The sequence below is a fragment of the Rutidosis leptorrhynchoides genome, chromosome 4 (genome assembly GCF_046630445.1).
Source record: "Rutidosis leptorrhynchoides isolate AG116_Rl617_1_P2 chromosome 4, CSIRO_AGI_Rlap_v1, whole genome shotgun sequence".
Lineage (NCBI taxonomy): Eukaryota > Viridiplantae > Streptophyta > Magnoliopsida > Asterales > Asteraceae > Rutidosis > Rutidosis leptorrhynchoides.
This window is the reverse complement of record NC_092336.1, coordinates 477,061,267-477,076,751: the sequence shown is the minus strand read 5'-3', so window position 1 is coordinate 477,076,751 and position 15,485 is coordinate 477,061,267. Positions and strand designations below refer to the sequence as shown.

The 15,485-nt window shown below is 34.1% G+C and overlaps 1 non-coding gene across 1 annotated transcript; it reads left to right on the top strand.

Moving 5' to 3' along the window:
* The first annotated feature begins 5,746 nt into the window (after positions 1-5,746).
* LOC139845708 (small nucleolar RNA R71) lies at positions 5,747-5,853 on the top strand. The gene has a single exon (XR_011758470.1). It is a non-coding gene; the product is annotated as a small nucleolar RNA R71 (small nucleolar RNA).
* The last annotated feature ends 9,632 nt before the right edge of the window (positions 5,854-15,485 follow it).

Genomic DNA, 15,485 nt, shown 5'->3' with positions numbered 1-15,485 from the left:
TTTAACTTCATTATTAATTTCAATTGGAACATCAACAAATTGCATATCTCTGACTTTGCTTCAAGCCATTTGTTGATTTTCTCTGTAACATTCACAAATTCAATTAACATCGCCTTTTCTTTAGGCGACAAATTGGATACTAATCTGTTACATAACTTAAAGTTCCCCTTAATCTTAGCATCTTGAATCCGTTTATAAAGTTTCTTCGTTGAACTATTAAAAACGGGTTCATCTAATTTCGTATCAACAACGGGGTTCTTTATTATCAGCTCATCATTGGGTGTTTCTTCATCTTCCCCACACTTAGGCGTTTTTATTGGTTCAACAGTTTTGGTTAGTGAAGATTGAAACTTTCGATTCACAAAGGAAACCGATTTATCACCATCCCTAAGTGTCATTCTACCTTCTCTTACATCAAAGAACGCCTCGGTGGTTGCTAAAAATGGGCGACCTAAAATTAGAGGAATATCAAGGTCTTCCTCCATATTAATAACTATGAAGTTTGCAACAAAGGTCAAACTTCCCACTTTAACAAGTAAATTATTGGCTATTCCAACTAGGTGTTTAATGGTTTGATCAAATAATTGAACGCCTATTCTGGTTGGTCTTAATTTACCCACACCTAATCTTTTGTATAAGGAAAGAGGCATAACATTCGCACTTGCCCCTAAATCTACGAGCCCATTATACATAGCACCATCATTAAGCAAGCAAGAAATGATAAATTCACCTGGGTCTCCTACTTTAGTATGTAGAGTTAGTTTGTTAACCTTTTTCGGGTGATCTTTTCTTGGTGCTTTCACTTCTACATGAACTTCTTGTTCACATTTTTCTTCGTTTCTTGGAATGAGAGGTTTATATAGAAATTCTTCTTCATCACTCCAATTTGAAGCCTCCCCATCTTCCACTTTTGGTTTTTTATATGTCGTTGAAAACATATTTATGTTTTCATTCTGAGGGTTTTCTTTGGTGGTGAAATTATGATTAACTTCATTGTCAACTTCCCTCGGACCATGTATGTAATGTTTAACTCTGTGACCATTAACTTTAAATTCAATCCCATTTAAATTTATCAATTCTATTGTTCCATATGGGAAAACTCTTTTGACTATAAATGGTCCAGACCATCTTGATTTCAATTTTCCAGGAAATAGCTTGAATCGTGAATTAAAAAGAAGAACTCTGTCTCCTTCCTTAAATTCTTTTGAACTTCTGATTCTTTTATCATGCCATTTCTTCATTCTTTCCTTATAGATTAACGAATTTTCATATGCATCATGTCTTAATTCTTCTAATTCGTTTAGTTGACTTAATCGTAAACGTCCGACTTCATGTAAATCAAGATTACATGTCTTCAAAGCCCAAAATGCTTTGTGCTCAATTTCTACTGGAAGGTGACATGCTTTTTCATAAACAAGTTTAAAAGGTGTGGTGCCAATTGGAGCTTTGTAGGCTGTTCTAAAAGCCCAGAGTGCATCCTCTAATTTCATGGACCATTCCTTCAGATTTGATCCTACAGTTTTCTCTAGAATACGTTTTAATGCTCGGTTGGTATTTTCAACATGTCCACTTGTTTGTGGATGATAAGCGGTTGAGATTATATGAGTTACTCCATATCTTTTGAGAACTTTCTCAAGTTGATAATTACAAAAATGAGTACCCCGATCACTTATTAAAGCTTTCGGTGTTCCGAACCTAGCAAAAAGACGTTTTAGAAAGTTGACTACAACTCGTGCATCGTTAGTTAGGAGAGCCTGTGCTTCTGCCCATTTAGATACATAATCAATGACAACGAGAATGTAGAGATTATTATGAGATTTTGGAAATGAACCCATAAAGTCAATACCCCAAACATCAAATACTTCACATACTTGAATGACATTTTGTGGCATTTCATTACGCTGACTTATTTTTCCGGCCCTTTGACATGCATCACATGATTTACAAAGAAGGTGTGCGTCTTTGAAAATTGTAGGCCAATAAAATCCAGCGTCATAAACTTTCCTTGCTGTTAGTTGAGGGCCATAATGCCCTCCTGTTGGCCCTGTGTGACAATGGTTTAAGATTTGACTAGCTTCATCTCCGAATACGCATCGGCGTATTATTCTATCGAGACAACTTTTGAATAAATGTGGATCTTCCCAGAAATAGTGTTTTATATCACTAAAGAATTTCTTTCGTTTTTGGTACGACAACCCTTTTTCAAGGAATCCACATACTAAGTAGTTTGCAAAGTCTGCAAACCATGGAATTTCATTATAATCGATCTTCAAAAGATATTCATCAGGAAAGTTATCTTGTATAGCTGATTCATTTAGAACTTCTAATTCAGGATTTTCAAGGAGAGAAAGATGATCAGCTGCGAGATTTTCTGCTCCCTTTTTATCTCGGATTTCAATATCGAACTCTTGTAAGAGTAAGATCCAATGGATTAATCGTGGTTTGGCATCTTGTTTTGAAAATAGGTATCTAAGAGTAGAATGGTCGGTATAGACCACCGTTTTTGCTAGAACGAGATATGAACGAAATTTGTCAAAAGCAAAGACAATTGCAAGGAGTTCTTTTTAGTAGTTGTGTAATTTGTTTGTGCTCATTGTAACGTTTTACTAGCGTAATAAATAGGTTGAAATCATTTTTCAATCCTTTGTCCTAAAACGGCTCCCATTGCAAAATCACTTGTATCGCACATGAGTTCAAATGGTAGATTCCAATTTGGAGTTATCATGATCGGCGCATTAGTGAGTTTTTCTTTAAGAATATTAAAAGATTTGATGCATTCATCCGAAAAGATGAATGGAGCATCCTTTTCTAGGAGTTTATTCATAGGAGTGGCAATTTTAGAAAAGTCTTTTATGAAACATCGGTAAAAACCGGCATGCCCTAGAAAACTCCTAACTCCTCTAACATTGGTGGGATGTGGAAGTTTAGCAATTACATCTACTTTAGCTCTATCCACTTTAATTCCTTCCTTTGAAATTTTATGACCAAGAACGATGCCTTCTCTAACCATGAAATGGCATTTCTCCCAATTAAGAACTAGATTTGATTGCTCGCATCTAATAAGCATTCGTTCAAGATTAACTAGACATGTTTCAAAAGTATCACTGAAGACTGAAAAGTCATCCATGAATACTTCCATGCATTCTTCTATCATGTCGTGAAAAATCACCATCATGCACCTTTGAAAGGTTGCAGGGGCATTGCAAAGTCCAAATGACATGCGTTTGTAAGCAAAAGTACCATAAGGGCACGTGAATGTGGTTTTTTCTTGATCCTCTGGTGCGATTGGAATTTGAAAATATCCGGAGAAAGCGTCAAGAAAACAATAGTAACTGTTCCCAACTAACCTTTCCAACATTTGATCAATGAAAGGTAAGGGAAAGTGATCTTTTCTGGTGGCGTCATTTAATTTTCTATAATCAATACAGACACGCCATCCTGTTACAGTCCTAGTAGGAATAAGTTAATCTTTTTTATTTGTGATGACAGTCATGCCACCCTTCCTAGGTACGTATTGAACTAGGCTTACCCATGGACTATCAGAGATTGGATAAATTAAACCTGCATCGAGCAGTTTAATAATTTCTTTCTTAACAACATCTTGAATATTAGGATTTAGTCTTCGTTGGCGTTGCATATATGTTTTATGTCCTTCTTCCATAAGGATTTTGTGTGTGCAATACGAAGGACTTATGCCTTTAATGTCATGAATCTTCCATGCAATAGCTGGTTTATGAGCTTTTAGCACAGAAATGAGTTGAGATTTTTCATTTTCAGTAAGAGAAGATGATATTATTACAGGTAATTCAGATTCACCATGTAAATAAGCGTATTCCAAATGGTTTGGAAGTGGCTTTAACTCTAATTTCGGTGGTTCTTCTATCGATGATTTATATCGATATCTGTCTTCCTCTTTTAGCATTTGAAGTTCTTCTGTTGTTGGTTCGTATTCATTAGCCATGAGTGCGGCTAACAATTCAGCTTTATTAATTGGTTCAGTTCCTTCTCCTAAAGAACATTCTCCTATTCCTTGTAATTCTGGAAATTCTTCTAACAATTCTGCATGTAATCTATAGTTTGAATATAATAACATGTATCATCTGCAGATTGCGGTTGTTGCATGGCTTTATCCACAGAAAATGTAACACTCTCGTCCTCTATACTTAGGGTCAGTTTCTTACCAAACACGTCTATTATTACTTTAGCCGTGTTTAAGAATGGTCTTCCTAATATGAGAGGAACTCAAGAATCTTCTTCCATGTCCAGAATAACAAAATCTACTGGAAATACTAAAGTACCCACTTTAACTAGCATGTTCTCCATTATCCCTCTAGGATATTTTACTGATCGGTCAGCTAGTTGTATGCTTATTCGTGTTGGTTTCAATTCTCCAAGGTCTAGTTTAACGTATAATGAATATGGCATTAAATTTATACTAGCACCCAAGTCTGCCAATACTTCTATTGAATTAAGACTACCCAGAAAACATGGAATTGTGAAACTTCCTGGATCAGAGAGTTTTTCTGGTATCTTATTCAACAGCACTGCAGAACAATTAGCATTCATTGTGACAGCTGAAAGTTCTTCCATTTTCTTTTTATTTGTGATTAGATCTTTCAGGAATTTAGCATATCTTGGCATTCCTGAAATCACATCAATGAAAGGAAGATTGACATTTATTTGTTTAAACATATCCAAGAATTTGGATTGCTCGGCTTCAAGTCTTTCTTTTCTCATTTTATTCGGGTAAGGAAGCGGTGGTTGGTATGGTTTAACATAAGGCTTTTCCTTAACTGTGTTATCTTCATTAACCTTTTCAACTACCGGTTCTGTTTCCTTCTCTTGCTCAGGCTGTGGTGCCTGTGTAGTGGGAATAGCGTCATTAGAAATTATAGGTATTTCAGATGGTTTAAGTGTAATACCACTTCTTGTGGTAATGGCTTTAGCTGTTTCATTTAGGGGGTTAGTATTTGTATCGCTAGGTAGACTCCCCGATTTTCTTTCACCTATCTGCCTTGCTAGGTTGCTCACTTCTTGTTCCAGATTTTGGATTGAAGCTTGTTGATTTCTAAATGCTTGAGCATTTTGTTCATTAGTTTGTTTCTGAGATGTGAAAAAATGCGTTTGAGATTCAACTAGCTTCGACATCATATCTTCTAAATTTGACTTTTTATCATCGATTTGTGGTGGTTTAATTGGAAAAATAGGTCTTTGCTGATTGTAAGTATTGTTAGATACTTGTTGATTGCTAGGACCTTGTTGGTTGTTGTATGGAACATTTCGATTATAATTCTGATTTTGATTGTAGTTTGGTCTTGGAGGTTGATAATTATTTTGATAATTATTTCCTGGCCTTTGGTTTATATATGAAACATTCTCTCTTTGTTCCATTGTTTGTTCAATACTGAGACAATATTTTGTCAAATGTGGTTCTCCACACTGCTCACAACTAATTCGTATTCCGTGAATATCTTTAGTCATCTTTTTCATTCGTCTCTCGAAAGCATCTAACTTTGCGGAAATGGAATCAAAGTCATGGCTAGAATCGGCTCTAGCCGCTTTAGATGATCTAACGATGTCTTTTTCTTGATGCCACTCATGTGAGTGGGAGGCTGTGTTATCAATAATTTTTTAAGCTTAAGTTGTGGTTTTCTTCATAATGGAACCACCAGCTGCTATGTCGATGTCTTTTCGTGTAGTAATGTCGCATCCTTGGTAGAATATTTGTACTATTTGATAAGTGTCTAAACCATGTTGAGGACATCCTCTCAACAACTTTTTGAATCTTGTCCACGCCTCATATAGAGTTTCATTTGGCTTTTGTGTGAACGTAACAATTTCTCCTTGAAGTCTCACGGCTTTAGATGCCGGAAAGAATCTTTTAAAAAATTTCTCAACTAAAACATCCAATGTGTCAATCGCCCCTTCAGGTAACGACTCTAACCAATCTTTGGCTTCTCCCTTTAAAGTCAAGGGAAATAACATGAGATAGATCTGTTCATCCTCAACTTCTCGGATTTTGAATAGAGTACAAATCCTATTAAAAGTACGAAGATGTTTGTTTGGATCTTCCTTCGGTGCACCACTAAATTGGCATTGACTAGTTACCATGTGTAGGATTTATCCTTCGATTTCATAATCTGGTGCATTAATGTCTGGTTGAGTAATTGCATGACCTTGGCCAGTGCGTGTAGCTCTCATTCGGTCTTCCATACTTAGAGGTTATTGATTTTCCATGATTGAGTTTGTTGAATCTGAATCACTAGAGGATTCTGATTTAATGGTTTCTACCTCGACAATCTCTGGTTGAATGATTTGTGGTTCAGGAGGAATGATTAGTGGTTCAGGATCTCTGAATTATCCTTGAATATGAAATGTCCCGTTCATATTGATTATAAACGTTCCATATTAATTGATTTCGTTGTGAGGTTTTGACCTCTATATGAGACGTTTTTCAAAGACTGCATTCATTTTTTAAAACAACCATAACCTTTGTTTTATCAATAAAGGTTTAAAAAAAACATTACGTAGATTATCAAATAATGATAATCTAAAATATACTGTTTACACACGACCATTACATAATGGTTTACAATAGAAATATATTACATCGACATATGTTTCTTGAATGCAGTTTTTACACAATATCATACAAACATGGACTCCAAATCTTGTCCTTATTTTAGTATGCAACAGCGGAAGCTCTTAGTATTCACCTGAGAATAAACATGCTTTAAACGTCAACAAAAATGTTGGTGACTTATAGGTTTAACCTATATATATCAAATCGTAACAATAGACCACAAGATTTCATATTTCAATACACATCCCATACATAGAGATAAAAATCATTCATATGGTGAACACCTGGTAACCGACATTAACAAGATGCATATATAAGAATATCCCCATCATTCCGGGACACCCTTCGGATATGATATAAATTTCGAAGTACTAAAGCATCTGGTACTTTGGATGGGGTTTGTTAGGCCCAATAGATCTATCTTTATAATTCTCGTCAATTAGGGTGTCTGTTCCCTAATTCTTAGATTACCAGACTTTATAAAAGGGGCATATTCGATTTCGATAATTCAACCATAGAATGTAGTTTCACGTACTTGTGTCTATTTTGTAAATCATTTATAAAACCTGCATGTATTCTCATCCCAAAAATATTAGATTTTAAAAGTGGGACTATAACTCACTTTCACGGATATTTCCTTTCTCGGAAATAAGTCTTGGCCACGGATCGATTCACGAACCTATACAAATATGTACATATATATCAAAGTATGATCAAAATATAATTACAACCATTTTTATTATGTTTTAAAGATTTGATTGTATTAAGTCAGCTGTCCTCGTTAGTAACCTACAACTAGTTGTCCACAATTAGATGTACAGAAATAAATCGATATATATTATCTTGAATCAATCCACGACCCAGTGCAACACATCTCAGGCTAGATCAGAACTCAAAGTATATATATTTTTGGAATCAACCTCAACCCTGTATAGCTAACTCCAACATTACTGCATATAGAGTGTCTATGGTTGTTCCAAATAATATATATACATGGGTCGATATGATATGTCAAAACATTTGCATACGTGTCTATGGTATCCCAAGATTACATAATATATTATAATACATGTATAATACAATATAAGTTAGCTAGGATATGATTTGTATAGATTTGTTAAACATTTCCCGTAGCTAAAAAGATCAAAAATATCCAATCTTGTTTTACTCATAACTTCTTCATTTTAAATTCGTTTTGAGCGAATCAAATTGCTATGATTTCATATTGAACTCTAATTTAAGAATCCAAACAGAAAAAGTATAGGTTTATTGTCAGAAATTTAAGTTACATGTCAATTACTAAAGAGGTAGTCATTTCCATCGAAAGAACGACATCTTGATGACCATTTTGAAAAACATACTTTCACTTTGAGGTTAACCAAGATTTTTGGATATAGTTTCATGTTCATATGAAAAATCATTTTTCCAGAAGAACAACTTTTAAATCAAAGTTTATCATAGTTTTTAATTATCCAAACCAAAACAACCCTCGGTTTCACTATGACGGCGTATATCCGATTTTATGGTGTTCATCGTGTTTCCAGGTTTTAAATCATTAAGTTAGCATATCATATAGATATAGAACATGTGTTTAGTTGATTTTAAAATTCAAGTTAGAAGGATTAACTTTTATTTGCGAACAAGTTTAGAATTAACTAAACTATGTTCTAGTGATTACAAGTTTAAACCTTCGAATAAGATAGCTTTATATGTATGAATCGAATGATGTTATGAACATCATTATTACCTAAAGTTTTCTGGATAACACTACTGGAAATGAGAAAAATGGATCTAGCTTCAAAGGATCCTTGGATGGCTTGAAAGTTCTTGAAGCAGAATCATGACACGAAAACAGTTCAAGTAAAATTTTCACTCGAAATAAGATTATTATAGTTGTAGAAATTGAATCAAAGTTTGAATATGAATATTACCTTGAATTAGAAAGATAAATTACTGTAAATAACAAAGGTTCCTTGATCTTAGATGATTACTTGGAATGGATTAGAAAGCTTGGAAGTAGACTTGCAAACTTGGAAGTATTCTTGATTTTTATGAAACTATACTTATGGAATTTATGAAGAACACTTAGAACTTGAAGATGGAACTTGAGAGAGATCAATTAGATGAATAAAATTGAAGAATGAAAGTGTTTGTAGGTGTTTTTTGTCGTTGGTATATGGATTAGATATAAAGGATATGTAATTTTGTTTTCATGTAAATAAGTCATGAATGATTACTCATATTTTTGTAATTTTGTGAGATATTTCATGCTAGTTGCCAAATGATGGTTCCCACATGTGTTAGGTGACTCACATGGGATGCTAAGAGCTGATCATTGGAGTGTATATACCAATAGTACATACATTTAAAAGCTGTGTATTGTACCAGTACGAATACGGGTGCATACGAGTAGAATTGTTGATGAAACTGAACGAGGATGTAATTGTAAGCATTTTTGTTAAGTAGAAGTACTTTGATATGTGTCTTGAAGTCTTTCAAAAGTGTAAGAATACATATCAAAACACAACATGTATATACATTCTAATGGAGTCGTTAAGTCTTCGTTAGTCGTTACATGTAAGTGTTGTTTTGAAACCTTTAAGTTAACAATCTCAATTAATGTTGTTAACCCAATGTTTATTATATCAAATGAGATGTTAAATTATTATATTATCATAATATTATGATGTATGAATATCTCTTAATATGATATATACATTAAAATATCGTTAGAACGATAATCGTTACATATAAGTCTCGTTTCGTAATTCTTGAGTTAGTAGTCTTGTTTATACATATGTAGTTCATTGTTAACACACTTAATGATATATTTAAATATCATTTTATCATGTTAAATATAGTGTATCAATATCTTAATATGATACATATGTATTTAGTAGACGTTATCATAACGATAATCGTTATATATATCATTTCGAGTTTCTTAACTTAGTAATCTCATTTCTTATGTATATCACACATTGTTAATATACTTAGTGAGATACTTACTCATCATAATCTTATGTCAACTATATATATATGTCTATATATACCACAACATGTAATTTTTACAATTTTGTAACGTTCGTGAATCGCCGGTCAACTTGGGTGATCAATTGTCTATATGAAACTTATTTCATTTAATCAAGTCTTAACAAGTTCGATTGCTTAACACGTTGGAAACATTTAGTCATGTAAATATCAATTTCAATTAATATATATAAACATGGAAAAGTTCGGGACACTACAGTACCTACCCGTTAAATAATTTTCGTCCCGAAATTTTAAGCTGTTGAAGGTGTTGACGAATCTTCTGGAAATAGATGCGGGTATTTCTTCTTCATCTGATCTTCATGCTCTCAGGTGAACTCGGGTCCTCTACGAGCATTCCATCGAACCTTAACAATTGGTATCTTGTTTTGCTTAAGTTTCTTAACCTCGCGATCCATTATTTCGACGGGTTCTTCAATGAATTGAAGTTTTTCATTGATTTGGATTTCGTCCAACGGAATAGTGAGATCTTCTTTAGCAAAACATTTCTTCAAATTCGAGACGTGGAAAGTGTTATGTACAGCCGCGAGTTGTTGAGGTAGCTCCAGTTGGTAAGCTACTGGTCCGACACGATCTATAATCTTGAATGGTCCAATGTACCTTGGATTTAGTTTCCCCCGTTTACCAAATCGAACAACGCCTTTCCAAGGTGAAACCTTAAGCATGACCATTTCTCCAATTTCAAACTCTATATCTTTTCTTTTACTGTCCGCGAAGCTCTTTTGTCGACTCTGGGCGGTTTTCAATCGTTGTTGAATTTGGATGATTTTCTCGGTAGTTTCTTGTATTATCTCTGGACCCGTAATCTGTCTATCCCCCACTTCATTCCAACAAATCGGAGACCTGCACTTTCTACCATAAAGTGCCTTAAACGGCGCCATCTCAATACTATAATGATAACTGTTGTTGTAGGAAAATTCTGCTAACGGTAGGTGTCGATCCCAACTGTTTCCGAACTCAATAACACATGCTCATAGCATGTCTTCAAGCGTTTGTATCGTCCTTTCGCTCTGCCCATCAGTTTGTGGATGATAGGCAGTACTCATGTCAATGCTTGTTGCAACGTCTGTCAGAACCTTGAAACAAATCTACCATCCCTATCAGACATAATAGAGACGGGTATTCCATGTCTGGAGACAACCTCCTTCAAATACAATCCCGCCAACTTCTCCATTTTGTCATCTTCTCTCATTGGCAGGAAGTGTGCTGACTTGGTGAGACGATAAACTATTACCCAAATAGTATCATAACCACTTGCAGTCCTTGGCAATTTAGTAATGAAATCCATGGTAATGTTTTCCCATTTCCATTCCGGGATTTCAGGTTGTTGTAGTAGACCTGATGGTTTCTGATGTTCAGCTTTGACCTTAGAACACGTCAAACATTCTCCTACATATTTAGCAATATCGGCTTTCATACTGGGCCACCAAAAGTGTTTCTTGAGATCTTTATACATCTTCCCCGCTCCGGGATGTATTGAATATCTAGTTTTATGTGCTTCTTTAAGTACCATTTCTCTCACATCTCCAAACCTTGGTGAAACGACCCGACCCAATCCATAGGGACGAATACAATAACATATGATTACATCGCGAGGCATTTGACCTCTATATGATACGTTTTATAAACATTGCATTCTTTTGAAAAGATATACCATAAATGAATATTTAAAATTCAATGTTTTCGACATCTGATGATTTCTACATATAGAAAATCACCGTAAATAACAGTTTACAAGAATACTTCCGTTGACAATGCAGTCAAAATAAATACACGGTGATGATTTTGTGAATGCAATGCTTCCTCGAATAAAACATGTATGACTCCATGCACATGGTTTCTCTAACATATATTCAAACAGCGGAAGACTTCTAGGAACCTGAGAATAAACATGCTTTAAACGTCAACATAAAGTTGGTGAGATATAGGTTTAATGCTAGCAGCATTATAAATATAGACCACAAGATTTCATATACATAAACGTTTTAATAAAAATATTCTAAGTGGTTGAGCACTTGATAACCATACTTAACATTTAATCAATGTCGCATATTCCCTTTATTATGAAATCTCACTACACTGTACCAAGTGTAGTCACTGAAACGAAGTACTGTGCAACCGTTGAATACTGGTCGTCCAGTCCGGTTGGGGTTGTCAGGCCCGATAGATCTATCAACAGGATTCGCGTTTACAATACCACATGTAAATAGTAGTTACCAAGCTACAGGGAAGTATGCCAGTGGTACAACTCAACGTAGAATATATTTTTTTTATCACTTGTGTCCATAACGTAAATCATAAAATGCATGTATTCTCATCCCGAAATATTTAGAGTTTAAAAGTGGAACTATATACTCACTTTCGTCTTGAAGATATATATATAATTTGACTTGGTCTCCGGTTAATATCACGAACCTATCCATATATAATATATCAATACCTTTTCTTTTTTAAACAAACGTCACATATATATACTTGTTATACTTTTAATACTTTGAATAATTCCTTAGTCCGTAGTTAGCAGTTCGTTGTTAGTAATTCAATTTTAATGGTTCATATTTAGATGTTTAATAAACCCCCAATGAAATAAATAAAACCCTCATCGTATATGTATTGGTCGAGATTAATCTTGACCCACGGTACCGGTGTTGTCAAATGACGTGTTGTGTACATAAAGTACCGGTGTTGTCAAATGACGTGTTGCGTACAATCATGGGATCTTATGATTAATCTTCTCGTATTGTTTACGGGTGATCCTGAACCATATAAAATTGAATTATGAGTACATATATATAAAATATCATGTTATTTTAGAAAGATGTGATTTTATTTAATTTTTCCCAATTAATCCCGAAGTTAAACAAGTCTTGGATAACCAATTTTGTTTCGGTCATAGTTTCTTCGTTACAAATCCGTTTTCGTTGATTCAACTTGCCATCTCCTTGGATCGAGTCCCTCTTTAAGACTATGACCTGAAAATACCTTGGTTTGTATTCAAAATCACACGGCATAGGTGAAACTTTAGTGAAACTTATGAAGTTAAACATTTTCCTTTATTTAAACAACCTTAAATGATTATTTTTCTAAAAATACTTATACTTTGAATTAAATCATGAAATTTTTATGTGTTATCATATTCATAGTAAAAATCATTTTTCCAGAACATAAACCTCCAACTCAAAGTTTAAGATAGTTTTTAATTATCCAACCCAAAACAGTCCCCGGTGGCACTCCGACGTCGTAAAAACAGTTTTTAAAATATTCTTTGAAAAACCAAATTATACCTTGTTAAATTAGCATATATTTAAGTTATATTACAGGTATTGAAGTATTTTAAAAGTTAAGTTAGAAGGATCTATTTAGTTTGCAAACAAGTTTGAAAACATTCAAACTATGTTCTTGTTGTTAAACTTTTATACCACAAAATAAGATAGCTATATATATATGAATCGAATAAGGTTATGAACATAGATACTACCTCAAGTTCCTTGGACAAGGTTGCTGTAAAAGAGGAGTAAGAAGATAGAATCAAAAGGGTGATGGAAGTGGATGAAAGATTGGAAGTAAGTTTGTGTTCTTGGAAGGATTTCTTGAAGTGTTTTTGTATGGTTTTCTTATGGTGTTTAAGTAAGGTTTTTGAAGCTAGATCTTCATGGAACTTTGCTGAATGTTTATGGAGTTTAATGTTCTTGAGAGTGTGGGTGTTTTTAGCTAGAGAATGGAAGTAAAAATGAAACAAAATGAGAATACATATATACTCCTAAAAAAATGTTTATGTAGTAGACATGGACAAATTTTTAGTTTGTATTTTTGTAATTAGTCTTACAATCATTCAAAAGTAATTACCTTATACATAAGGCATGAACAAGGGCTGGTTAGGTGGTGATTTGATGTGTATATACCAATAGTAAATACGTATAGAAGCTAGGTATGATACGAGTACAAATACTCTAGATATACGTATAGAAATTTTGTGAAAAATGGAATGAGGATTCAAATATAGCTATCTTTTGTGAATACACTTATATTATTTTATGTATTTAAGTCTTTAAAAGTGATTAAATACATTACTTATACGATATATGTATAAACATTATAAGTCTTAAGTATTTATGTCAAATAACGTTACGTATAGTTATCGTTTTGAAAACTTAAGTTAGTAGTTTCAAAATATACTTATAACTTATTGTTATTAATACAAAATGAGATATTAAAACATTCATTAATCATGTTAAATATGTATATATACATATATATACACAAACGTATAATTATCATATATTGTATAGTTCGTGATATCATCGGTCAAACTAGACGGTCAAACGTTGTGTAAAACTCTTTTCGGAAACATAAATCTCAACAATTTGGATTGCTTATCATGTTGGTAAGGTTTAATTTATGTAAATATTAATCTCATAACTATAAAACGATTGTAAAAATCCTGGTCGTTACACTTGGTACCCAAATTCTATCAGCCCTATATCGGGTTCCGTCTTCACGAATATTAAGATGTTTTTCTGATCCTTTGGGTATCTCATTCTTCAACTTTTCTTCTTTTACAATCCCCTGTTGCGCCTCGTTTATTTGAGTAGTAAGGTTAGTACGAATAATTATATTCATAGCTTTTACCCGTATAGGTTCTCTGTCCTTTCTACTCAAAGCGTCGGCTACCACATTCGCCTTCCCCGGGTGGTATCGAATCTCAAAATCATAATCATTCAACAGTTCAATCCACCTGCGTTGTCTCATATTTAGTTGCTTCTGATTAAATATATGTTGGAGACTTTTGTGGTCGGTATATATAATAATTTTGACCCCATATAAATAATGCCTCGAAGTATTTAATGCAAAAACAACAACACCCAATTCCAAATCGTGAGTCGTATAATTTTGCTCGTGAATCTTCAATTGTCTAGATGCATATGCAATCACCTTCGTTCGTTGCATTAATACACAACCGAGACCTTGCTTTGATGCGTCACAATAAATCACAAAATCATCATTCCCTTCAGGCAATAACAATATAGGTGCCGTAGTTAGCTTTTTCTTCAATAACTGAAATGCCTTCTCTTGTTCATCCTTCCATTCAAATTTCTTCCCTTTATGCGTTAATGCAGTCAAGGGTTTTGCTATTTTGGAGAAATCTTGGATGAATCTTCTGTAGTAACCAGCCAATACTAAAAATTGACGTATATGCTTCGGAGTTTTTGGGGTTTCCCACTTTTCAACGGTTTCGATCTTTGCCGGGTCCACCTGGATACCATCTTTGTTCACTATGTGACCGAGGAATGGAACTTCTTCCAACCAAAATGCACACTTTGAAAACTTAGCGTACAGTTTTTCTTTCCTCAATACTTCTAGCACTTTTCTCAAATGTTCTTCGTGCTCTTGATCATTCTTTGAGTAAATAAGTATGTCATCGATGAAAACAATGACAAACTTGTCAAGATATGGCCCACACACTCAGTTCATAAGGTCCATGAACACAGCTGGTGCGTTAGTCAATCCAAACGGCATAACCATAAACTCGTAATGACCATAATGCGTCCTAAAAGCAGTTTTTGGAATATCATCCTCCTTTACTCGCATTTGATGATATCCAGAACGTAAATCGATTTTTGAATAAACTGACGAGCCTTGTAGTTGATCAAATAAGTCGTTAATTCTCGGCAGTGGATAACGGTTTTTGATGGTAAGTTTATTCAACTCTCTGTAGTCAATACACAACCTAAATGTACCATCCTTCTTCTTGACAAACAAAACAGGAGCTCCCCATGGTGATGTGCTTGGTCGAATGAAACCACGTTCTAATAGTTCTTGCAGTTGGCTTTGCAATTCTTTCATCTCGCTG